Consider the following 27,296-nt stretch of genomic DNA (forward strand, 5'->3'; position numbering starts at 1 on the left):
GTTTAGTGTGGAGTATGTAAGTTTGATACAAATTCAGTCATACAGGGATGTAATTATTTCTCTGTATATTTATTATTGTTCCAAGGTGACGCTGTAACTTGTATAGCCAACACGTGTTTTGCCCTCTAAAGGCATGCAAGCATAGGGCTTTTTCAAGGCTAGAGAAACAAAAAACAAAAAATGGAGCCATGTTGTGTTACATAAGATCTTTTGCACATATTTAAAAAATATAGGGGTGTGATATCCCAAGAGGAAATCACCTTGTGACATTGTGAATCAGAACAAGTTATTCTGATGTGTAAGAGTGGTGTCTAGAAAGAATGTCCATATGAAGGAAGAGCAAAGAGGTTCCCTGTGCTAAAAAGTAAGAAAATGTATTTATAAAGGTTTGTAGCAAGGAACAAATTATTTGTGCCTTATCATTATTACCTGTGTGCAGGTTTCATTGATAAACACTGGCGGTGGTTAGACCTTTCCGGATAGGCTTTTGTTACCAGCATTCTTAACAAATAAATTCAATTATAAATGTACAAAGTATCTGTAATCGTAATTTGCTGAGAGAAAGATTTCTGTACCAGAAAAATAATGCAGAATAAAAGAGTAGGGTCACAGTAGTAGGAAATTCACATGAAACACACTAATTAGAAATTAAAGACAGACTCACATATATTTAGATTATTTCATATTTAAATGGTGCTCACTTGTCTAGGTGTATGCCAGATGGGTGTGATCACCATCAACAAAATCATGGTCGTACCTACTAGGGGCATGTATATCAGTGACTATGCATATGATACCGTTAGTTGTGTCCATATTCTAGTATCTTGCATTAAAGGGGTCATGTAAGCGTGGAAAGTGCATAACTATGAACAACATATCACAAGGGTATCTATAACAAATAAGCTATAATATCATTCCCAAGATTCAAAAGTAGTGGGGAAGCGCACAATTCAAGCGAAATGCCGTGTCCTGGCATGCAAAGCTTGTAAGACTCATGAAGATATTTCAAACATAAGTCATGCTCACATTTAAAGTTAACATTCTTTTAAATAGTGACCCTTAGCATACATTTAGTTTGCACACCGGTATATAATAGTGTACTCAGAAAATGGTTGCTTACATATACATTTCTTCATAGGTGCATTATCATCTCCTAGAACATTTTGTACAAGGTCTTGGTACAACAGTGCAAACTGTCCTTGTTGGGTAGCTCTAGATAGAGCAGAATAACAATGATGGCCGGACCAGAGCTCAGGCACTGAACGCATGGGTCCAGTTTATAAATGTTATATATATTCTGGACCAAGTCTTTGTTTAGGCAGATGAGCATTTCCATGGATTGTTAACATTGCCCGTGCTTGAGTTCTAGCCCAGCTGAATCCCATCATTATCCTGAGAAGGATTGCGGCCTGTTTCACACCAGAGACTGGCTGTCAGACAAGACACGCATGCAGGTAAATGCGGAGTTAGACAATTCAAGATATTTTGCCAGCCCTGCACACCCTAGGCTTATTAGATAGGAGTACAATTATATGTATTTTTATCATCCAATGCAAATGCACAATGGTTGAATTGTTCATTCTGTTCACTATTCTTGTAACGCTGGTAACATTGTTTTGCTTCTTTCTATTAATCATTGCAGCACACACAGATTACACAGGAGTCCAGATGCTTCAATAAATATTTGAAATGCCAATTTGTGTACTTCTCGTGTCTCTCTGTGAACATGGTAAGATATGTTTCCACAATTTACTTGGGGTAATTCGAATTGTCATATTCTGAGGTTGCAGATACCATCCGGTGCCCTATCAGTTTAGGGGCATAGATGGGCACTATGAGCTAACCAGGAATTAAGTCAACATATTCTGATGGTATGTGACAGTTCAGTATTCATAGTTCTGAAATTTATGTTGGCTAAATTCACAGTCTTCCTGAGAAAGTAGGAACCCTACGACAAGTGTGAATGCCTTAAAACCAATGTCCATGTATGTGAAAATAATAAAGGTATTCGAAGTCAGTATCACATATTGTGGACTTGGGGTCCTATTATGAGCAATCTTCCAAAGTGTCTAAGGTTATAAGCCTCATCAAAGTTCATTGATTAGTAAGTAAATGCAAATGTCACTACATTAAAAACAAAATGTATGCGTGTCCAGGTGTAATCATTGATAGGAATCATATATTGTCTTAATAATGTTGTAATCTTTAGAAGTTACATAACGATGAGCTATGCCTAAGTGACCATTAAGGCTCCTGGCACAAAGGTGTTCTGTATTAGATACCTTCCATTTTGAAGTTTCAATATGCCACCTAATAGTTCAGGGTAAACAATTTTACCAACATCCTGAAGACTTCCTCTTTATTTTGTGCAAATAAATGGGAGCTTACAGATCACACATTAATAGTGACGAGATGCACTCCGTTTCAGTACTTGTAATTCAATCTATATCTGTTACTGCATGCAGCTTGGTAAGTGCCCTGCCTAAATTACATCAAGGTGAATGTAAACGTGTGAAATGGGGCTTGTTTCCGCCCCAACCAAACTCACAGCATAAAGGTGCCTCGTTGGCAATCATGTATTCATAGTTAATCCAGTTTTTAACGTAAATTCTTATTCCATATTTTTCAATTTGTCATCATTTTTCTCCAATTTAGTCCCCACATGGAATCCAAAAACGCCATTTCCAAATTTCTTAATGTTTAAACTGTGCTCCTCCGGCCTCTTGTAAAAACATGAAAAGATGCTTGGTTCATCAGACAGTGTTTATTCGGCAAAAACCCAATGCATTTCGGGCAACGCAGTGCCTTTCGTCAGGGGTCACTGTAAATACAATAAAATAACCAATTACTATTTGCACTTGTTAACATCATGTTTCAGTTGTTATTGTGAAATTAATGTGCAATCCCTCACAATAAATGTGATTAGTACAGCCCTTCAATGATCACTAACTTCAGTAATCCGCTCATCGGATGTGTTCCTACGTTCTTCCCCCTTCCCGAGTGATTCGTTCACAAAATGTTTTCCATCTGTTTCTCCACCCCATTAACCTAATGCCTGCACAATTTCTCAACGTTCCAACAATCGAAATTAAGCTAATTATGACTTCCATTCGTTTTTCTTTCATAAATATATTATAACTTTTATAAATGCTTCATCTTTTTCTGTATTCACAAATTCAACTAGTAAAATTCATATGCTCGTTTCAATGGTTGTAAACTTTTTAACTGTGTGCCTACCTGTCACAAAATCATTACGACCACTCGTCGTGCTCCCCTTTCCAGAAGAATCTCTGTCTCCAGTTATTCCTCCCACATATAAAAACCCACAATTCAACATATCCCGTCATCGCGATGTTACAATAATTACATAAAGTATTAGACCTACTGCAACTACCATGATGCAGTGCGAATGTATTTATACTCAGCTGTTCAATCCAAATCTCTTGGTATTGTGTAAAAAAATGTTTTATCAAGGTAATTGAATCTATTTCTCTAAAGAAATAAACGCCAACAATTATGACGAACCTAGATGTTAAACAAACCATGTAGTCAAAATACTTCTGTCATCTGTGTTTAACCAAATATTTAATCCGTAGTTCAAATGGGTGCATTCCCGTGGGTCGGGCAAAAATTGTAGAACATACATTAATAGTGACGAGATGCACTCCGTTTCAGTACTCGTAATTCAATCTATATCTGTTACTACGTGCAGCTTGGTAAGTGCCCTGCCCAAATGACACCAAGGTGAACGTAAACGTTTGAAATGGGGCTTGTTTTTAAATGTGGGAGGAATAACGGGAGACAAGCTTACAGATCAGAGCTGGTAAGGAACAGCCATCTTTTTTTAAATGGCTTCTTCCACCTCAATCACTGATTGGAAAGAATGGCTAGTCGTTGGAGCGTTAGGAGTAGTCACTGTGACTGGAGTAGAAACGTAAGTACTCATGTTTGACTGGTGGGGTCTAGCCCAGTACTAAGTACTGGGCAAGACCCCACCAGTCAAACAAACACCAATAGAATTATTCAGCCAAAGCAAAAAGTCTCTTGATCGAGGACTCCGCTTCATCAAAGATTATGATCGTTAAGAAAAAGTTGGAAGATGGATTTATGAATATGTAACTGAAAAGTAGACGGTTTGGCTCTCTGAATAAATCCTCTTCAAAGAGGTTAGTCATTCGGGATACATGTAGAGGACCATCAACTACCAGGGATTGTCTTGCCTTGGGAAGTGACCACTTTAACTAGGGAGTCCAGAAGCAAGATCATGGTTGTAGTGAGTTCCAAAACATAGAAGGTGCATGCATAATTAGGCAAACTGAGAGCTCTCAAAGGGACTTAGACCCTAGGCAACCAGTGGCCCCCATTGAATTGATCAAAAGTGAGTAACAGTTGATAGCTGAAAGAGACTGACCCACTGTCAAAAGCTGCTTGTCGCATTCTGCCCGGTGGGTGGAAGCGAAATGTGAATGACATTTAAGCCGACCAATAGGTAAAGAGGGATGACCCAACTCCGTTCGATGTAAGTTTATGCATTTATGTGTTATTTTTTCTGTCAGGCCGATCTAATAGAAAGTGGAAGGGAAATTGGGAAAACTGTTTAAAAGGGAGGAGACACAGAATTAGGGAGAAAAGACCAACAATGAAGTGATCTAATGTGAAAGGGGGAGCACTGTATACTGAAAAACAGAGTAATGAAACAATAAGATTTTCATGAAATGCAATATGCATTCTTAAAGTGCAACACGCTAGATTACTCTTGTTTGCTGAATTACTGATAAATTCCGCCGGTCTGCTGGAAAAAATACCTACTTAATCTCTGCAGTTCTTTTGATACATAAAGGAACTGCTTCCTCTTCCCTCTATGTTTCGAAACCACTGCATATCACTCAATGCCCTTACTTACTCTGTAGTGATTAAAAATTTAAATCACTGCAGGGTTTGTAAGGGTGCCAAGGGATATGCAAACACAACAGTGATGGACAGAATGTGGATCAATGTCACACATGCAGCTTCTAAACATAGAGTTGCTGCTCCCTCTTCCCACATGTTTAATAGAAACCACCATACCCCTCAGCCCCCCTAAATATTCTGCAGTGATTAAAACTGTTGATCACTGGAGCAAATGTAAGCGCGCCCGGAGGCCACAATATTTTCTTGGGCAAAATGCATTGTTGCATACATGTTTGGACACAAGGGTGCATTTTCTGCTAAGAAAATAGAGCTAAATGCCCACTCTGCCCCATAACAGAATTTCACAGAATCTGGCAGAACTTTAATGTAATTCTGCATGATTATTCAGATTCAAACTCCACAAACTCCTCCCACCCCTAGAAAAAACTACAAATCAAAGCACAAAAGGTTAAAGGACAAGAGTTGAAACGCAATACTTGTCATGGTGAAAAAGTACAAACATTCCCACCCACAAGCATGCTTGTTACAAATTGGGTTGTTAGTTGATTGGGGTGTGTGCTCTGCTCAAGCAGCAGCCACAGTCCCTTGCAGGGTAAACCACAAATGATCATTAATTAACCTGTGATTAACCCTGGGTAGCTAGGCACAAAAAACAGTCAGGCTTAACTCAAAGGCAATTTATAAAATATTTATGCAGCACACAAACATTAACAAAGTGAAAACACAATACAGAAAAAAATCCTAATCAGATCATCCCCGATGGAGCGCATGTCAGCTACAGTCACCAGGTTTGGCCTGCTGAAGTTCAAGTTCAAAATGCATGTTTACTCAGACCATTAGTCTTTAAAACAAATGAAAAATAACTATAGATTTAAAAGCTTGACGTGATTGATATATAGATATATATATATAGATATATATATATATATATATATATATATATATCTGCCTCACAAACTCCCGACTCAACCGCCACCAGGACGACCAGAAATCAGGACACGGACCACACGGCAGGTAGGAATAAAGGGCTTCTTTTTATTTCTCTATGCAGACATGACGCGTTTCGTCCGGTGCTCCCGGACTTGATCACATGACATGTCGTGACCCCCAAAGTGCTTAAATACCATTCCACAGCATAGTATGCTCCTCCCCCTCTCTCTCATGGGTATGGAAAACAGACTTCGCTATTCACATTTAACTGCATTATACAAAGATTAAGTAAAAACATACATATAATATAATCTGTTAATGAATTATACGTGAGATGTTATGCATAAAATCATAGGCCAGTGCCTCTATATCCTATATGCATCAGATTATCACAAATATATGTAAGAACCATAAAACAATGTAGAAAATGAAGGGCCAGTGCCCAAATTATCCCTATTATACTCTATTTCTCATGAGCATAATTGAAAATGTGATCGCCATAATTTCCCCTTGATTTTATGCGTGGAACAGATATAATAACGTTTTAGTGCTAAACCAGAAACCAGTGGTAATTAAAAAACAGATTAATCTTAAATGATAAAACAACAATCAGGAGCATTATTATGAAATCACATGAGAACCAAAGAGAAAATGTATTTTCTTCTTTATACCCCTTTAGGCTCATATTAAATTATTGATTTAAGGATTTCATAACATTAATTCTATACCTTGAATAGGGTAATGCTCTAAAGTGCAAAGTGCAAAACGCAAGGAAATACATAATGATGTATTAAAGAATTCAATAATTCACCTATCTATGAAGCCGATACTATACATCCATCTTTTTGTTACTACACGTGCAAACTACAAAACAGGGAACTTCCCACTCATAGACACCGAATAAAAACCAGTAAAACTAATGAGTAAAACTAGTTAAAATCCAGTAAAAACAAGTCGAAAGCTCAACCGCCGTGACATCAACACGTATAAAAATAACAAGATAAAAAAGGATATCAAATAACACATAAAACCTCACACATAAAAATAAGAAAATTCACTGTGCATCCAATGGTCCCAGTGGACGCTGCTGATCAGCATGTAACAGAATGTGACTTACTAACAATAATAAACAGCTCAGATGGCTATAAAAGGGTATATAAATCTTCCCCTGTGTTCAAACTGTTAGGCATTTTAGTGTCAAACTGCATAATATATCGACTTTCCAACTGGCGCAATTTTTCGTCCCTGTTACCACCCCTTATCTCTTTTGGCACTTTTATAAAATATTTATGCAGCACACAAACATTAACAAAGTGAAAACACAATACAGAAAAAATCCTAATCAGATCATCCCCGATGGAGCGCATGTCAGCTACAGTCACCGGGTTTGGCCTGCTGAAGTTCAAAATGCATGTTTACTCAGACCGTTAGTCTTTAAAACAAATGAAAAATAACTATAGATTTAGAAGCTTGACGTGATTGAGATTATATATATATATATATATATATATATATATATATATATATATATATATATATATATATATATATATATATGTGTATTACCTACTGGCGGTCGCCAGTAGGTATATATAGTTAGGATTTTTTCTCTATGGGATTTGTGAAAATTCTATGTCTAATAACTTTGGCATTTGTGGACGGAATTGGCTGAAATTTTCAGGAAAATGGAACATTTTGTTTCTGAGCAGCCCCTGAAAATTTGGGGGGGTTTCGTCAAGGGGGGGGCCGAGAAAAAAGGGGGGTCTCAAAACACGTTTTTCCCATGTTAATTTCCATAAGGCGGTTGGCCTCACTTTTAGCTCGAACGGCTGAATGGATTTGCACGAAACTTGGCAAAATTGTAGGGACTGGTAGCACGATGTGCCTTTGCTAGGTCTCAATATATGTGCTCCAGTGGATTTTGATAAATTAACGTTCCAAAAAATATATATCTGTAACAGCGCTCCGGGTAGCGCTCCGGTTCGCGTACTTGATGCGTAACGGAACTTCGCGAAGCGAAGCTGATTGGCTCTCCGGTGTCTGTCAACATTCTAAACAGTCCGGAGCGGCCGCCATCTTGTCTCTCGGTAGGATCGAGAGACAAGAGGAGGCCAAAACAAAGGGGGAAATGACCATAAGGGGGCATAGTAGATCCTCCCTGACCCCCTAGGTTTGATGTGGAGGCTTTAAAAGGGCCCCGCGGGGCAAAAAAAAAAAAAAACATTTTTTTTTGCGTGGGGAGCGCCCGGTACGCTTTTGTGCAATGGGCGGTGGTAATCTAAATGATGAGGGGGGGGCAGCGTTCAAAGCACATCAGCGTGCATAAACACGAAAATGTTTTTATCTACCACGTACTTGACTTATCTCTCTGAGATGCATTCCCTTGTGTTTCGGCAAAATTTTTGAAAATTCTATGTCTAATAACTTTGGCGTTTGTGGACGGAATTGGCTGAAATGTTCAGGAAAATGGAACATTTTGTTTCTGAGCAGCCCCTGAAAATTTAGGGGGGTTTCGTCAAGGGGGGGCCGAGAAAAAGGGGGGTCCCAAAACGCGTTTTTCCCATGTTAATTTCCATAGGGCGGTTGGCCTCACTTTTAGCTCGAACGGCTGAATGGATTTGCACGAAACTTGGCAAAATTGTAGGGACTGGTAGCCCGATGTGCCTTTGCTAGGTCTCAATATATGTGCTCCAGTGGATTTTGATAAATTAAAGTTCAAAAAAAATATATATATCTGTAACAGCGCTCCGGGTAGCGCTCCGGTTCGCGTACTTGACGCGTAACGGAACTTCGCGAAGCAAAGCTGACTGGCTTCGTCATTACGAGCACTAGAAAACAAGACATTCTGGGCAATACCATCCTTGACGCAGCCCTTTATGCTACAAGATGGTGTCTTCCATTCAGAAAATATTGTTGGCAGCATTTTGAAAGAAAAGATAAACGGCCGTTCTCCTAGTGAGTCTCACATTGTTACATTTATGAAGAATGTTGAAGAGTAGTATGTTGAAAATCTGAAGCCATCGTTCTACAAACTCTCAACCAGCCTTGGATGGAAAAATCCTGAAGAATGTACAAACTGAAAACCAGTTTTTGTCTGCATAGCATCAGCAGCAACACTTGAGTCAGCTTTGTGTGAAGCCGCCATCTTGATCCAATCAATACCGTCCCCCTGCACACATTCAGGGACCAGGCCGCATTGCGAGGGCACCGCAGGACGTGTCTTCAGGTCAAACGGATTGTGGGACAAGGTCCAGAATGGAAGAGTCACCAAAAGGCAAAAAGTTCCGCCGGACCCCGGGAGCCGGCCGCCTATGTCGGGGGCGATCTCAGGCCACACCAGGGCAACAAGACTTGTGGAGGGGGCAGGAGCCAAGCGCCCCCTCCCAGTCCGCGCCACCACACCGCCCCTCGGGGGCCTTCGTCAAGCGGTTCAGGGAGGCACCGCAGGCAGCGGTTCTTCAGATCAGTGGCTCTCACCGGCAAGGCTCCCCTGCGTCAGCAGCGATCGTTGGCGCTGTGGTTGCGGCCGGAGGCCCCGCCTAGTCAACGCCCCGGCCTCTCCATGTCGTAGGCCGCAAGAGTGGCCGCAACTCAGCTGGCCGAGCGAGACTTGGGGAGGGGGCAGGAGCCAAGCGCCCCCTCCCAGTCCGCGCCACCACACCGCCCCTCGGGGGCCTCCGTCAAGCGGTTCAGGGAGGCACCGCAGGCAGCGGTTCTTCAGATCAGTGGCTCTCACCGGCAATGCTCCCCTCTGTCAGCAGCGATCGTTGGCGCTGTGGTTGCGGCCGGAGGCCCCGCCTAGTCAACGCCCTGGCCTCTCCATGTCGTAGGCCGCAAGAGTGGCCGCAACTCAGCTGGCCGAGCGGGACTTGGGGAGGGGGCAGGAGCCAAGCGCCCCCTCCCAGTCCGCGCCACCACACCGCCCCTCGGGGGCCTCCGTCAAGCGGTTCAGGGAGGCACCGCAGGCAGCGGTTCTTTAGATCAGTGGCTCTCACCGGCAAGGCTCCCCTCCGTCAGCAGCGATCGTTGGCGCTGTGGTTGCGGCCGGAGGCCCCGCCTAGTCAACGCCCCGGCTTCTCCATGTCGTAGGCCGCAAGAGTGGCCGCAACTCAGCTGGCCGAGCGAGACTTGGGGAGGGGGCAGGAGCCAAGCGCCCTCTCCCAGTCCGCGCCACCACACCGCCCCTCGGGGGCCTCCGTCAAGCGGTTCTGGGAGGCACCGCAGGCAGCGGTTCTTCAGATCACAACAGAGTCTCATTGCTCGATCGATTGAGCTGGCCGAATAAGGCAACAAGAAGGTGGGGGGGGGGGGGGCACCTCTTGCTCAACCACCACCTGAGGAGGTGGTACTCTCTTCCTAGGAGGTGGTGGTGGGGATGCACCAGCTGAAGCTACAACACTTGCCATTGCTAAGTGATGAAAAAAGGTCTTCCTCTCACAAAGATGAAAGTCAGAGTGAGGAAACAAGGAGGGGTTTTCATCATTTGGGACAAAAAATAGTTCTAAACCAATGAAAAGTGTTATTTTTAGGTCACATGACCTAGCCTTACATAATTAGGAACCCAAAAGTGATATGAACCAATGAAAAGTTTTATTAACAAGTCACATGACCTGTTATGCTTACGTTACGCGCTCCGCGCCGCGCCCCGGATCGCTTCCGGGAAGCTGCGCTTCGCGCCTCGTGCACCGGAGCACTTCCGGGTGCGCTAACGCGGCGCGTCATATGACGCATTACGCGCCAACGCGATACGTCGCGGGTACGCGACGCGTCACGATGTTGTTTTCTAAAGCGGCAGTTGCGCAAACAGAACGTTTATCGGCCGGGCATATGGAATACATACACATTCATACCATACAATCAGGGCATGTACGCACAGTCACACCATACAATTTTTCACGTTCACAGTGATGGTCTGCACTCCATGCAATATCTCACAGCGCTTGTCTATGTCTTTCCCTACATGGAGCACGGTGTGGTCCATGTCCACTCCATTCTTCAGTCGGAACTCCGATGTAACCTACAGAGGAGAAAAGAAAGGGGGGGATACAGCATTCAGAGGATGTCAGCGCGCGCAAACACGAAAAAGCTTCTACTTACCATGTATCAGACTAGCTGCAGGAACGTGTGATACAACAGATCTTGGCTATCCCTTTCGCATAATTTTTCTGTGTAACATATCCTCCCCTTCTTATGATGCCAAAAAAGTTTCATTTTGTTTGTCTCTAAATTCGAGTTCCCTCTTCGTGTATTTGTTTCTCAATTAGTCTTATTTTATGGGACAAAATACCACACCTTACATTCGGCAGATACCTTAAGCTACGGTCGACCATTTTCTAACAACTCTGGAAAAAGGGCAGGTGTGACGGATACAAATTTCAATCAATCCAAAATTCAGGCAAAGGGTCTGCATTATCTGTCTTCTATTGTTTGGGAATAACAGCCATTATTCTAAAATCCTACCAACCTAGACGATTGTTATGACGCTGATTCCATACTTCCTTCGAAAACTCTTTTTTGCAAAAATGTCAGTATACAAATACGGGCCTACAACCACGTGGGCCGGCCACGGAGCAAACTGGAATCGTATATGATGAGGGGACCTTTACACTGTAGAAAAACGTAACGGGCGGGCCATTAGGTTGCAGGAATTAAGGTGTCTAACAGTTGCGGAATGGGTGGACGTTAATTTTATGATGAAAGTACGACAGGACCAGTTACAATGAAATTATCTAGATATACATTTGCGGGCAAGTACCATGAGTAACGTTAATTCGAACTTTCAATAGTACAGTAATGAATAATACATCAGAACTTAATATCAATAGGGATGTGCAAATGTTCAATCAGTACCCGTCCCCCATGTGCTCCAAAACTGCATACATATCTCGTGATATCAAGGCTGAGCAACCAGTACACATCAAGGAGTTGCGAGTCTCATTTATACCGACGCCATTTTGGGCGAGGCCGGGCAGGTCCAGAATATAGTCAAAATGTCTCCACCAACCAGCGGTCGGAACAGAACCCCTTTCAGCAGTCCAAAAAGTTCAGTTAAATGACAACAGAAGGGACAGGAAACAAGAACCATCAGTCAAAGAGGGGAGGGCAAGTTCTTCTCTACCGGGTCACGTTGGGGCTCCACCGGAACTGATCGAATTGGTAGTCTACAGTGTTTCTGGATGTTTCAGACTGAAGCTGGCGTCAGCATGAGAGCACCCCGTGGTTACGTCGTGGCCATTCCGCGAGCAATCATGGCAGTCGCTCCCCACCGGAAGTCTGCGGGAGTCGGGGGCCCCGGTGACTCTTGTAGAATCTTCAAGGCTGAGGGGACGCTTTTGGGAATGGGGCCCATGCCCTAGCAGTCAAGCGTCCGAGTTCCAGGGTTGCCCAGAGCCATCCTTGCAGGCCAGGCCCAAGTCTGTGGAGCCGACCGCCATTTCGTGAGCTCCGTGGCAGCCGCCTGTCGCTGTACCACAAGAGTGGGTGCAATTCAGCCGGATGGCGGGTGAGACGCTGTAATAGCAAGAGCAGGCGCAACTCAGCTGGCCGAGCGAGGCACTGTGCCGCAAGAGCGGGCGCAATTCAGCTGGCCGAGTGAAGCGCTGGGGTGCAGCTGAGAAACCTCCACCTGGGGAGGTGGGGGAGGCTCGTTCGCGCCTCCTCTCCCTTCCAGTGCACCCCACGCCGTCTCCTGGCGCAGGTATATGTGATGGTCGGACCAGGGCACCGCAGGACGTGTCTTCAGGTCAAACGGATTGTGGGACAAGGTTCAGAATGGAAGAGCCACCAAAAGGCAAAAAGTTCCGCCGGACCCCGGGAGCCGGCCACCTATATCGGGGTGATCTCAGGCCACACCAGGGCAACAAGACTTGGGGAGGGGGCAGGAGCCAAGCGCCCCCTCCGAGTCCGCGCCACCACACCGCCCCTCGGGGGCCTCCGTCAAGCGGCTCAGGGAGGCACCGCAGGCAGCGGTTCTTCAGATCAGTGGTCTCACCGGCAAGGCTCCCCTCCGTCAGCAGCGATCGTTGGCGCTGTGGTTGCGGCCGGAGACCCCGCCTAGTCAACGCCCCGGCCTCTCCATCTCGTAGGCCGCAGAGTAGTCGGGGAGAAATCCCGGGAACGGCGGCATGCATTTGGATCGATGTTGCAGCAGGCTGCCATGTAAATAGTTATTTAATAAAACGTTTTACCCTGTTACTTTGCTGGTGTGTTGTATATATTTATAATATTTGCACAGGGTTTGTCGTTATTTTGGGCGGGGTGGGCGGCGGAGCCGAGCTGTCTTGCAGCCATCATGGCGTCGAGCTCGGTTCCTCTCACTAGTTTCATATTTCTCATGAGGGGTTGTTCCTAATGTTTCTATTTTAGCGAGGTCAAAAAGAGATCCCATTAGTGGCCTACTGATTTTGCTTGATTCCTTTTGTTTTTTCTAACGATTTTTCACTATCTGCAAAGACTAAACAGAGTATTGCGACTCTGTGCTTGTTTGTAAATAGAGAATGAACCAAAGAGAACCAATTCCAAAACAGTAAATGCTTGGATAACAATCAATCAAATGGAGAGGGAAGCAGGCACGACGGATTACAACGGGGGCAAAGGCCTGCGTTACCTACCCTTCACTATCTGCAAAGAGAGAATACTCCTAAAAGAAAAAAGGGGGGGGGCAGCGTTCAAAGCACATCAGCGTGCATAAACACGAAAATGTTTTTACCTACCACGTACTTGACATTTTAAAGCTTTTGATATTTGCTAATAAAAAACCATTGAAATTCACTGAAAAAACCATAGGTTATAGACCATATATAGTTAGGAATTAGCATTTACAAAACCTTGAAAATTCACTGAAAAAAACATGGGTTATAGACCATATATAGTTAGGAATTAGCATTTACAAAACCTTATTTTACTCACACAAAACCATTGAAATTCCATATATAGTTAGTTGCACTAACTATATATCGTGCACCCGCAATCCACTGCTGATGATGTCACATATTACATCATTCATGACATGGTCAGTGACATCACTGATGACATCACTGATGACATCTCAAATGACATCACTGATGACATCACTGATGACATCTCAAATGACATCACTGATAACATCTCACATGACATCACTGATGACATCACTGATGACATCTCAAATGACATCACTGATGACATCTCATTTGACATCAATGGTCACATCACTGATGATATCATTCATGTGACAATACAATGCATCTCCTCACACTTTAATATAACCTCTGTTACACCCAGTGTTAAATACAGAATATAATTTTTTAAACCATTGACACACCAATACTAGTTACTACATACGCACTCACTGATTCCTACGTCTACACACACATTCACTCATTCACCCATACAATCATTCATACATACAATCACTCATCTTTACAACACTATCATATGCACTCATACACCTATACAGACACTCACACTCTGCCACTCATCCATGGAGTTACTCACACACCTAGTCAGTCCTGTAAAGAATCAATCACACTTCCATTTTCTAATCTATACAGTTAAACATAGAGTACCTTACATTTTCAAACATATACTAACACATTCTTACTCTCTTATACAATCATTGTTACAAGAACACATTGATCTGCACAGAGTCACACATCTCCCAGCCAGCCACACACACACTCAGTCTCCCATACAAATACTTAGACAATCAATCAATAACCCATATAGTTACTCATATAGCTACTGATCAACACATGCAGCAGTTTACAGAACAGACATAATGATGCACAAATTAAGACAGTTTAGTCACTAACCCATGCACTCAGTGAGACACATTTAATCACTCACTCATACAGTCAGTCACGCACCTACTAAATCCTTCATCCAGACACTTCTACATCTACTCATTCTTCAATATGTAAAACATATTTAAACTTTACAGAAACACACAGTCACTGGATGAGGTCATCAGTGATGTCATTTGAGATGTCATCAGTGATGTCATCAGTGATGTCACTGACCATGTCATGAATGATGTAATATGTGACATCATCAGCAGTGGATTGCGGGTGCGCGATATATAGTTAGTGCAACTAACTATATATGGAATTTCAATGGTTTTGTGTGAGTAAAATAAGGTTTTGTAAATGCTAATTCCTAACTATATATGGTCTATAACCCATGTTTTTTTCAGTGAATATATATATATATATATATATATATATATATATATATATATATATATATATATATCCTTCGTTGTTTGCCCAGATACAAGGATGCACTCCACATCAGGTAGGTAACAGCCTTTTATTTCACAAGCAGATGGCTTCCCATCCCCATTGAAAGTTCTGCGGCCTGACGCGTTTCTGAAGCATTTGTGCTTCGACTTCAGAGCCCGGGGGTGAGCAGCCATTCACTGAGTTCTGCATCATCCATCTCCGTGCATTCATTAATTGGCCTCCGGCGTGCCTTCACAGTGATTTTATCGAAAAGCACGCTGGGACATGCAGTTCTAATTCAAACAATTTTTACCCTCTGGTGGGTTTTGTTGCACCACGCTTTTTGAAGTACCAAATCTTTGGCCGCCCAGTGAGCTCGGATAGGAATACATCTGCTTTAATTAGTCTCTCTGTTGTGCCTTACCAAAAGGTATTTTGCCTTTCGTATCGACCCAATTTTGTTTACAAGGGTGGTGCATCAGTGATGTCATCGACCATGTCATGAATGATGTAATATGTGACGTCATCAGCAGTGCATTGCGGGGGCGCGAGTTATAATTAGCAGCACTAACTATAACGGGGGAAGTTCTATGGTTTTGTATGAGTGAAATGTCCAACTAACTATAACGTCCCTGAAACCTATGGTTTTTATCAAAAAGTGTCAAAATGGCCTATGGCAGAAGACTCACCACTAACTCACCCAAACAACACAAAACGTGCAATACCTTCTTAGTCTATTATGATCCAATCCTCTGATGCTAACCTAGAACTCTTTGACTCTAGTTTTCAGATGCTCCTAAACATAAAAAACTTAACACATGGAAACCACTCCATCTGTTTCTCAGCATTCTCAAGATCTTCAAACATTTCAAGAGCATCAATGTTCTATAAACTTTGTCTCGTCGATGCTCTGACCCAAGTTCTTAGATACAGTAGCCATATACATGCCATCTAAAAATCAGAAATAGAACCTCACAAACCAACTCATTGACAGCTGCTGTACCCCAACTAAAACGCTACCTCAAGGAACCCCCTGGCATCTCAATTCCTCACCTATTACAGCCCACTGCTGCAGCTGAGGCCCATCTCAAATGAAATTACAATCTCCTCATAAGCAACTTCATCGAAGATAAATCAGATACACTTAACAAGCTGAAATCCTAATTGTCCTCCAGCATTTCAAAACTCTCTCCGATATCTCAACTACACTGGACATGTTCACTCTTCAAATAATACACTACCACAGTAACTCTTCAGGTTTGACAGCCATTAGAACCATTCCTTTTAATAATAGATATCATTACACCAGCTGATCTTCCTCTCCAATATCATTTCAGGAAAAGGGCTGGAGGACTTACTAAAACTTTATGACTCCTAAAAGCAACCAAGAATGCTACTACAGCCTAGTCACAAAATCTAGTAGAAGACAACTAGGGAATCCCCACTCAAAAGATGTAAACCAAAAATCACCTGCAATAAATAAAAGTAATCAAATGCCACAAACAAGGCACACAGTATTACTCCTTAAGAATGCCATCCGCACAGCTGCAAATGTTCAACAAGACATGAACTGGAAACAGCATGCATAATATCAACCCATGTAATCAAGATGATCTTCCTGATGGAAACTTGGCTTACAAAAGCATCATAATCACTAGGCAGGTTGTTTCTTTAAGGATATGACAACATCCACCTAAACAGAGGAGGGAGGCAAAACTTGAGGTAGACTAGCAATCATACACAAAAATACCATAAAATGCAAATAAATAAATAATCACCAAATTCGCTATTTTCAAGTATCTTGGGGGCAGATGTATCAAGGGAATTTTGAGTCGCAAACGCTGTGATTCACAAAAAAGCAGCGTTTGCGACTAAAAATTTGCAAAACGGTATGTATGATGCAAATCGCCTAGCAAAATTAAGGAATCGCAAAATGTGTGATTCCTTAATTTTGCGTAAGCATTCAAGGAATCGCAAATTGCGATTCCTTAAATGCTATGCATCAAGCATTCCATTTTTGCGATTTCTCATTTAGAAATCGCAAATTACCACCAACTTGAAGGTGGTGGTAATTTGCGATTTCTTTCACAAATGCACTTTTTTGCATTTGTGAAGGTGCCATGTGGTGCACATACATGCCCTTAGGGCATGTATGTGCGCCATATGCGCACACATGTGAATTTCATGGGTGCAGCAGGGTGTCCTTATGACACCCTTGCACCCTTGAAATTATTCTCAATTTGCGATTCTCAAATTGCGAATCGCAAATTGAGAATTACTTCCATTCTATGGGCCTCCTGGCCCATAGAAATGAATGGGAAAATATTCCTTAATTGCGAATTCGCAATTCGTAAATAAGGAATAATAAGAAATCGCTAAAAAAGTGCGATTTTTTAGATACATACCATTTTGCGATTCTCAAATAGCGATTCCTAAAAAAACGCTATTTGAGAATCGCAAATAGGTATTTTGATACATCTGCCCCTTGATGCTGAACTAAAGAAAATGGAACACAAACCCTTGAACTTGTTCCTCTTCTACCATACCCTGCTATAACACATAACCTTCACTGATCAGATAATAGAACCTATTATAAAAGTGCCATAAAATCAGTCAAGAATAGTTTTCTGGGCAACTTATATTGGAACAGCAAAAAAGCCCCGTTGGTGTTCCTCTGCACCTATCCAACAACAATTGTACACAACATTGAACAACACAATCCACTAAAGAGGAGCCACTATAGATCTTCCAATTGCCAAAGCATAAAAGCCAGTGATTTTCTCGGTAAGACCAGTTGACTGGTCATATCACTCCCTCATTTTCTTTACTCTGAATGGGACAACATACTCCACCCCTTGCGATTCCATTTGACTCAAAGAATGGTTGGGATATAAACAAAATAATCTTCTCTCCAGAAATTGCAAACTTTCAGCAAACCCTATCCCATTCTACCGAAATAATTGATCTCACAAATCACTAAGCCGAAATTATATCTGAGACTCTTCACACGCTATCACCAAAGTCCTTAAAGAGAAAAAAACACAAGGAACACAGTGATATGGTACTTGAAAGAACTAAATAAACAATGAAACTCCAATGAATCTTGGAGAAAAACTGGTGCCAAAATTCCTCACCAAAGAAACTGATGTTTCTCAGCTGGGAACGAAACACTTATAAGAAAGTCACTATGGAAGCAAAAACCCTTATATTGGAGAGGAAATTAATCAATCAAAACAACATCCAAAGAAAGTATATGAAATGGTTAAAAAAAAAAATCACACAACCGACACCAAGAGAATTTAAAGAAATGTCAAATGAAAAATGTGAGGAATTTTCCAACTTCTATATTGAGAGGATAAAAAAATCAAGCAACCCATTACAGTTAAACCAAGTTATCGAACACATCAAACTATCCAAGAAAACTATATTGAGGTAGTCTGCTGTCAGGGAAATATAATAGGAAGAACTGAATGAAGCTAGAACCAAGCGTGCCCTCCTGTGATGGTTCCTAAAATACATCAGACAGGCTGTGATCCCATTTTGGTTGAATCTCAAGAACAATTCTCTAATCCAAGGTCAGGCCCAGATTGTCTGATTGAAAGACAAGTCAAATAACTCCAAAAAACAATGGGCAGACGCAAATGATCTCAACCTATATCATCAGATGTCAAACCTACAACTCCTAGCCCAAGTCCTAGAAACTGTGTAGGTAACAACTCAAACTCTTTCTACAGGTGAACGAGCTGGATGATCTTCAGTCTGGCTTCAGAAAAGGATACAGAACAGAGACCAGTATACTCAAAATAGTATATGACACTTTACAAATCCTTGATGAAGGAAACTCTTATCTCTTCATACCACGAAATCTCTCAGTTGCCTTTGAGCCATAAACCGCTCCTGAGAATTTTCAGGCACGGGTTCAGACTCATTGCTGTAGTCTTCAAGTGGTTCTCTTCTTTTTCAGATAATTGAAAACAATAGATTAAAATTAGTAACTTCAGCTCAAACTCAGTAATGCCTCAACAAGTGGTCCCTCAGTGTACAATACTCATACAAAATCTCTTCAACACTTATATGGAAACTTGTGCCCACATCATGAAACAATAAATAACCCACTATACCTTCTGTATGGTGACACAACTCTACATATAAGTCAACTCTCCAGAAGAAATGTAAAGGTGGTCAACATTCTCAATGAGACTCAAACTTGTTGATGCATCAGTTAGCACTTGACCTGTCAAAACAAGAATGTCTCCTCATTGCTCCCCTAACTGCAGCGTACCCATCCTAAACAAAATAGATTACTTAGCAACAACCCCACAAATGTTGACTCTGTGAAATCATTAGGATTCAATCTTGACCAGCACTTGAACCTCAAAGAGCACATCAACAACATTGTAAAGGAGCCCAATCCCACCTCGTAAAACTAAGAGGTATAACACATTTTATCCGAGCGCTAGGCTTAAAACAGGCATTCCATGCACTTTTCCTAAACAGACTAGATTACTGGAACTTCCTACTAGTAGGAATACTGAATATACATTTTGCTTTCTCCCCTGAAGAAATCATTCATCCTTCTGCCAGACTGGTCTCTAGTACAAGACGATTGAACCATATATTTCTAGTCCTTACCTCTTTAAAGTGATTCCCAGTCAAAGCAAGAATTTCTTTCAAACTAGCCTGCATTACCCTTAAGACAATGCGTGAGAGCAACCAGATCCATCTTTCCTGCAAACTAAAAATCTCGAGATCCCAGCTTTGAAAACATCCAGGACACCAAAGCATTCATTCATCCTCTTATCATTTTACTCTCTTCCTATTGCTTACAGTTAGTCCCAAACCATTGTTTGGTGTAAAGCACTCTGAAGTCCTCGTGGCTATTGTGCTACATTAAGACAGCCAAATAAATAAATACATTCCCTGCTTAATATAGGTTGCATCATGCAATTGCAAACTAATGTCAAAACACACACATAATGTTACACAGCTGCGTAGAAAAAAGTGCAGGACCAGCAAGGTTGGGGTCCACCTCAAAAAACACAATATTGCCGGCTCTCCTTCAAAATGACATGATAAGCCTGGTGGATGGAGCCCCAGCAAGAACCCCAATTACAGTAACAGCTGAGAAGTTAGACAGAACTGAGTCCTACTGGCTCACTGAAGCCGCAGCATTAGCAGCGCTATAACAATGTATGGATGCCTTCGAACAAGAGCAGCAGGCCCAGCTTTAACCCGTTCCGTGCTGATGACGGCTCCCGGCTGTTATGAGTTACGGTGGGCGTGTGCTGATGACGGCTGGGAGCCGTCATGACCACGCCCGCGATCGCAATGTCCCGCTCAGGTGCGGAATTCCGGCCGCAGCCAGGGAGTTAATGCCTACCACACGCAGGCAAAATGAGGAGCAAATTCCTGGAAAGGCAAGTAATGACCGTCTCACAAAGGGGTGTTTTCTATTGTAAGGTCAACTGTGCACTTTCTGCAGTGCTGTGCACATGTCTGTCTCAGCATAAGCATTTCCTATGACAGTTGAAAGAGGCAATGACCCCGCATGAAAAGTTATAGTATTGTTTGGACCTATTTTGCATAGGAATTCCGCAACATTCTATTTGCATTAACTTTGGCGCTGGTTGGCGAATCTTCGCGAAAGTTTCAAATCTCATGAGGCGCTCCAGTCCACTCATATTTTGAAAGTTTGAGGGTCATTTGTCAAGCGGGGGGCGAGAAAAAAAGGGGGGTCCCAAAACATGTTTTCCCCATAAAATTTCCCATAGCAACATTTAGTCGCAGCTACAGCCCGAACTGTTGAACAGAATTACACCAAATTTGGCAAAGAGGTAGTCCTTGGTTCAGACTTGTGATTTTCGTTAAATGGTGTAAATCTGTTCAGTAGTCTTTTAGATATTAAAGAAAAAAAAATATATATATATATATATATCTCGGCGGAGCCTAACCACACATCTCATCGTGGGATCTGATTGGCTGTCAGCACTTCATCCAAGAAGTGTTGGCAGCCATCTTGGGTCCAATATACATGATAGCACCTCATTAAAAAGCATTGCAGTTAATAGAAGGTTTTAAGACTTTAGTTACATTATAAATCATGTGTTGATGGTACCATACTCATTTTAGGAATTGTGATGTGATCTAAGGTGATTTTACCATGTGGAAAAGCCTTCTGCTGGGATATCATGAATCATGTTTGAGAGAAATCTATTTTCTCATGCTTTTCCCACAGAGGTTTGGAAGGTGATCTATAAGCTAAACTGAGAGCATATTTTCTGTAAATTCCCATTATCTTTCTCAGTCATGTGAGAATGAAGTCTGACATTCTCAGTAAAACATGTAATCCGACAAGGGCAGAGACTGTCAGTTGATTCCTTTGTGTTCTACTGCAGCGTCCCAGATTGTTCTAAAGAACAACTAGAGTGCTAACAGCCTTACTTATGACACAAGTATAGCACACCTGAAGCCATCTTGTTTGGAATAAAGTGGTAACTCTTAAAACATTTAATTTAAAAAGGAACAAAATGAGGGGGTTCATTTTGCCATAGAAAGTATGATTAGTGCTGCAGAAAGAAAAATTAGGGCACATTTTGAGTACATCCTTAGCTCAGGGAGTCTGGACCAGCGACCGAAGAGAAAAATGTGCAAACACAATCTACACTGATTTTGCTACTGGGATTGCAGATGGGTAGGAAAATAATGATGGGCATATATTTTGGTCGAACTTTATTGGAGAGACGGAGGGGTAGATTTGGGATCCTGACTAATACTTTTGCCTGGTGTTTCTGCGAGGTGATTGCATTGTGATTCTGGGGATTTGCTTAGCGGGATCTGTGTTGGGATCCGGATAACACTTGATAAAAGATAAAATACTTGGGGCATATTATCAAGAACGGCATTAAAATTATTGCCGCTTGAGCAGCAGGAAACTGCCGCTAAAGCGGCAATAATGGGCTTGATAATATGCCCTTAAGAATTCCCATAGAAGCCATGTTCACACCAGAACCTGGGCTTCTATGAGAATTCAGAAGGGGATATTATCAAGCCCATTATCACCGCTTTAGTGGCAGTTTCCTGCCGCTAAAGCGGCAATAAGATTAACGCTGTTCTTGATAATATGCCCCGTAGGCGTCTGATTTCCTTTTTGAACATCACACAATACTACAAATCTCAACAGCCTCGGCCAAGAGCGCCCACCAGTCCTCTTCAAATAAAAAAATTCTAGGGGCATATTAACAACGGTCAGCAATACCCTCACCAAAATGGAAGATCTTCATTTAGTGTGATTCCAGTGGTTACAGCAGTATTCATGTACTATTCATTTACTATTAAAATATAGTATTTATTTAGTATTCACGAAGACTAAGTAGTATGCCCACAAGCCGAAATATGCAAATGAGGAATACTAGTTCTACTCAACTACCCGTCAACTACATAATGAACACTTCAATTGAATGCTAAAAGAAGTCTAGTAGTATTCTAGACGAATAGTATTTGAAGCTTAGTAGTATTCTGTTAGGGTTTATTTGCAGCTCTTGTGCCATTTCAAGAGCAAAATGAAGGCTAGTCTCATTGATTGTGACCACTGTTTGAAGACTAGTGGTATTCAGTTTGAAGACTAGTGGTATTCTTTGTGAGCAATATCTGAATATTAACTGAATACTAACTGAATACTAACAGCAATGGGGGCGGGGCGTTGCGGGGGGGGGGGGGGGTGGTCACGCGAGGCGGGGGGGTGGTCACGCGAGGGGGGGTGGTCACGCGAGGGGGGGTGGTCACGCGAGGGGGGGTGGTCACGCGAGGGGGGGTGGTCACGCGAGGGGGTGGGTGGTGTCACAGGGGTCACGCAGGGGTGGGTGGGGTCTCCCGTGGGGGTGGTGGGGGGGTGGTCGGGGGGTCGCGCTCAGGGGTGGGGGTCGTGCTCAGGAGTGGGGGGGTCGCGCTCAGGAGTGGGGGACCGCGCGCAGGGGTGGGGGGTCACGCGCAGAGGTGAGGGGTCGTGTAGGGTGGTCGCGCGCAGGGGTGGGGGGTCGCGCGCAGGGGTGGGGGGTCATGCGCAGGGGTGGGGGGTCACGCGCAGAGGTGAGGGGTCGGGTGGGGGGTCGCGCGCAGGGGTGGGGGGTCGCGCGCAGGGGTGGGGGGTCGCGCGCAGGGGTGGGGGGTCGCGCGCAGGGGTGGGGGGTCGCGCACAGGGGTGGGGGGTCGCGCACAGGGGTGGGGGGTCGCGCACAGGGGTGGGGGGTCGCGCACAGGGGTGGGGGGTCGCGCACAGGGGTGGGGGGTCGCGCACAGGGGTGGGGGGTCGCGCACAGGGGTGGGGGGTCGCGCACAGGGGTGGGGGGTCGCGCACAGGGGTGGGGGGTCGCGCACAGGGGTGGGGGGTCGCGCACAGGGGTGGGGGGTCGCGCACAGGGGTGGGGGGTCGCGCACAGGGGTGGGGGGTCGCGCACAGGGGTGGGGGGTCGCGCACAGGGGTGGGGGGTCGCGCACAGGGGTGGGGGGTCACATGGGGGGGTCGCGCGCAGGGGTGGGGGGGTCTCACGCAGGGGTGGGGGGGTCTCACGCAGGGGTGGGGGGAATTGAGAAACATATGAAAAGTGGAACATGGAGGAAGGATTTGGGCTGTGGGTGGTGAAAAGACGATGCAAAAGCCTGCACACAATATGTGGTGTTTTGGTGTGAAAAATAGATATAGAGGGAAGGTTTGAAGGTCACTCAGTGGCTTTATTGAGTGGAGAATGCATGTGCACAGTGGAAACACCATATGGACGATGAAGAAGGAAGTACTCAGTTGAGAGGAAATGGAGGCTGAGAGATCACAAAGTGGGCGGAAAGTGTATCTGAAGAGTGGAGAGCTTGTCTGGAGGATGAGAGCATATGTACATATATAGGTTGTAATGTAAATATGCGAGCGTGATATGCAGGGAAGTGAGCATATGTGAAGTGTGTCTATATAGGCTGTGACGCAGATATGCAGAAGAGATGCGGAGAGTCCAAGCTGAATGTAGAGGGCATATTTAAAGGATGCAGTGGGCATGCTGAGGGTGGAGAGCAGATGTTTAGGCTGGAGAACAAATGTACAGGATGTGCATTGTGTCTACAGCACATGTAGAAAGTTTACAGTGGAGTACAGGGTCAGTGGCGTAACGAAACTTTAGGGGGGCCCCTTGTAAAGTATCCATCCTTTCACTCATCCATCCATTCTTTTACTCATCCATTCACTCTTTCAACCTGTCATCCATCAAGCCTTTCACTCCATTCATCCGCCATCCATTTACCTATTCACCCCATCTGTCCATTCTCTCATCCATCCATTCACACATCCAGCAATCCATTCATCCATCCTTCCTTCGACGCATCCATCCTTTGACTCATTCATCAATACATCTATCTATCCACCCGTTCACTCGCACACTGATCTGCCATTTCACTCACACATCCATCATTTCACTCACTTTCCCACCCTTCCTTGTTAATTATGAGCTATTGTTAGACAGAAGTCATCAAAAACCCCACCCCTTCTGTTGTTGCTAAAGCGGGGAGTGTGCATTGACAATTCCTCTGCATCCATCCTTTCACTCACCCATGCATTCACCCTTTCACTCATTCGTCCATCCATTCACCCTTTCACTCATCCATCTGTCCGCCCTTTCATCCGGTCATACCCCTGTACTCCCTTTCACTCATTCATTAAAACTTTCACCTATCCATCTTTACATTCATCATTTCAACCCATCCATCCATCTTTTCACTCCATCATCCATTTACCCTTTCGCTCATCCACTCGCTCAGCCATACATTGTTTCTCTCATCCATCCTTGAACACATCCAACCACCCATCCTTCCTCCCTTACACATCCATCCTTATACTTTTTCATTCATCTATAATATTTCAGTCATCCATTCATCAAACCCTTCACCCACCCACCCACTATTTCACATTGCAGACAACAGAAGAGGCCCAGCAAAAACCTCAATGAGACTATAGCTGCTAAAGTGGAGGGGAGGGGGGTTGACGACACCCCTGGGAGGGTTTATGTGTAAAGTTAAGAGCAGATGTACAGATGGAACTATGGATGATGAAGGATACAGCGCGCGGATGTGCAAAGTGGAGAGATGTGGATCAGATGTAGATTGGATCTGCAGGATACACAGAGACCAGCAGGTACAATTCCTCCGATTTTTGCTTCACGGTCGCTGCTCCAAATTTCCCCCGTTTTCAGCTCCATGTGGGACAAAGGACTGGCCAGCCTGCACGCTGCAGCAGTGGAGTAAGTGCATGATTGTTTGAACACCACAATTGCCTTCACTGATTGGCCAAAACAGCTTAGGGGTGGGTACAGGTCGCAAGTTTGGTTGCAGGATTGCCCTGTTCATTTCCGTTACACAAACTTTATTCACTGGCGTAGTTAGGGGGGGCGGTCCGCCCCAGGCGGCGCTATTTTGGAGCGGCGGCCACATGGACTGTGGGGAGGACGGCTGGAGTGGCCACCCTCAAAGCTAGGGAAGCAGGTCGCGATCCTCCGCAGAGACGCTTAACATATTGTTATTCTGGGCAAATCATTTAAGCTCCCTGTGAACATTAACATGAATGTGTCCGTCCGTTTGTAATGTAACTGGTCTGGTGCTTATGTAAAGTGCTCATACCTTCGGGTCGAATTCCCACTATATACAACTAAAATCAAATTAAAGAAAGGATAGTAGTGGACCGCTTCTATCCCAATCGGGAAGTACAATTAACTGCATCCCTTTAAAATAGTACACTTTCTTATTGTTGGCTCGCATGAATGAAAATGTTAAACACCTGTGTGAGGCTTAAAGTGTCATTACTGCCTGTAATTAAAGAAGTTTCTAAATACCAGAGGGAAGTAACCAGACTGGTGCATAGAACATGCATGCATTGGCCACGCTCGATATAATAACAAGTCTTTACCAGAAAAGAAAACGTTTTGTATGAATCGTTCAAGACAATATACTTACTGCAACTAGAAATTTATTTTGTAAACTCAATAAATTGTAAAGAGTGACAAATAGTTTTGAAAGGCATAAAAACACTGCAAATGATTGTAAATCCGATCTGACTGAAATACTTGAAGTCACGGAAGGAGGCTTTGTAGGGCTGTGATATTAAAGTACATGGCACGTTTGCTGCTTGTCAACATTGTAAAGCAATATGATGGAGGGTACGAAACGAATGTCAGTAGCTGGGTAATTCCAAATAAGCAGTTGTCCAAATACAAAAATAACTTTTGAAATTAGCTCTAATGCCACTTTGCGTTTTTCCTGGTCAATTACTGCTATTGGGAATTCTCTGCGACAGCTCACCGTCATTCATTTAGTGCTATCAGGCTTATTGATACATGTCCTGCTCATTGTATACAACAATGCTCACTGTACATGTTAGGTCAATGGTGATATTCAGAAACCATCTATACTGGATGAGGCCTTGCTCATACTATTTATCACTGCAACACTTGGACTGCTTCACTGCTGCCTTAGCTGCCAAGGTTTCAGATTGCTATGTGTACATTTTCGTAATTTTAATGCAATTATGAGTGACATTTCAACGACTATGAATGTGTAAAGATGGGCAATGAGAGACCAATAGCGGGGTAAAACCTTAAAGTATTGTGTCTTTAAACTGAACTTAAATGCTTCTTATCGTTCTGGAAACTATATGAAATACTGCTTTAATTCTTCGTTTCCTTCTTAAACTATAAACATAAGTTATAACCAGTCCGGTTAGTTCATAAAATGTTTATTCCTTCTGGTCTTTTAATCGTAGTAGTCCTTAGTCATACTGGTGAATGACGTCTCCTTTCTAGGCATCGTCTCACTCTCCGATGTAAAGGAGGCTTCTCTGGGACTCCAAGAGTGTGGAACGGAAAAGAAAAGAAAACCATCAGTTTTTGTAAGCTATTTAGTGTCCGGGGAAGGGAGTGAGGGATCTCCGGTGTTCAATCACACTGGAGGTGCAGAGTGTCGAGGGGTTGGCCCGTTTCATGCAGAGGCGTGGAGGGCTCTGTACAACAGGGGTTTTCTCCCCACCCACCCCGAGACCCGGTCCCGTACCTTCCACGCTCCTCCGGGAGCGTGGCAGGCTGCTGCGGCACCGCGGAGTCTTTCTGACTCCTGGCTTGATGTCACTTGTGAAGATTCCAGAAGCAGGCTCTCCTCCGGCGATTCTGCTTGCCTCTCGTCTCCTCGCGTTCTTCAATCCCGCTCCGTCCTCTTACGGCTTCCTCTTCAAAA

General features: G+C 43.5%; 1 long non-coding RNA gene across 1 annotated transcript; it reads right to left on the bottom strand.

Moving 5' to 3' along the window:
* Nucleotides 1-50: 50 nt before the first annotated feature.
* LOC144818398 (uncharacterized) lies at nt 51-27,296 on the bottom strand. The gene is made up of 2 exons (XR_013607097.1): nt 27,117-27,296; nt 51-2,821 (listed from the first exon to the last, which is right to left on the bottom strand). It is a non-coding gene; the product is annotated as an uncharacterized LOC144818398 (long non-coding RNA).

This window comes from Lissotriton helveticus, chromosome 2_1 (genome assembly GCF_964261635.1).
Source record: "Lissotriton helveticus chromosome 2_1, aLisHel1.1, whole genome shotgun sequence".
Taxonomy (NCBI): Eukaryota; Metazoa; Chordata; class Amphibia; order Caudata; family Salamandridae; genus Lissotriton; species Lissotriton helveticus.